Here is a 660-nt window from a genome sequence, read left to right as displayed (position 1 = left end):
GTGCGTAAAATACACACATCTAAATGGGGTTTTTAAGATTGATTTTATGGACATTTGGATGTGAATTGGTCTCAACACTCACCTTATACATATGTTTATGTGCATTAGGTCCAAAAGAGGTCAAAGGATGAAAAAGGAAAGAATTGGAGCATAATTGGACGTCAAAGCTGCCGAAACGAGCTAAGTACGAGCATGAGGAAGCTGAACAAGGCTGTGTTGATCTCAACACTAGCCGTGTTCACAACACGGTCACAAGCATGGGCCGTGTTACCAACACGGGGACAAACACGGCCGTGTTAGACATCAAAGAAGAAGTAGATTTTAGGGAGCACGGCCATAGAGAGTAACACGGCCAGGAACACCATCCCGTGTTGAGAACACGACCAGGAACACGGCCGTGTTGGAGGTGACAGGGGGTATTAATTAAAAGAACGAAAAAAAGAGAAAAAAAGGGAGGCTAGGGTTAGAACGTCCCAAAACCCTAATTTTTCTCTCCCTAAGGGTTTTCTGAGCTGAGACCAAGGGAAAAGGAGACTTGGATCAAGGTTTCAATCGGATTTCCTTGAAGGATCGAAGATGGGGCAAGGTTCGTTGATTGATTTTCAAATCGAGCAAGAGAAACAAGAATCGATTCAATTGGAGCAAAAGGATTTGGGGCTG

This window comes from Ricinus communis, chromosome 10, assembly GCF_019578655.1.
Source record: "Ricinus communis isolate WT05 ecotype wild-type chromosome 10, ASM1957865v1, whole genome shotgun sequence".
NCBI lineage: Eukaryota > Viridiplantae > Streptophyta > Magnoliopsida > Malpighiales > Euphorbiaceae > Ricinus > Ricinus communis.
Note: the sequence above shows the minus strand (reverse complement) of the source record.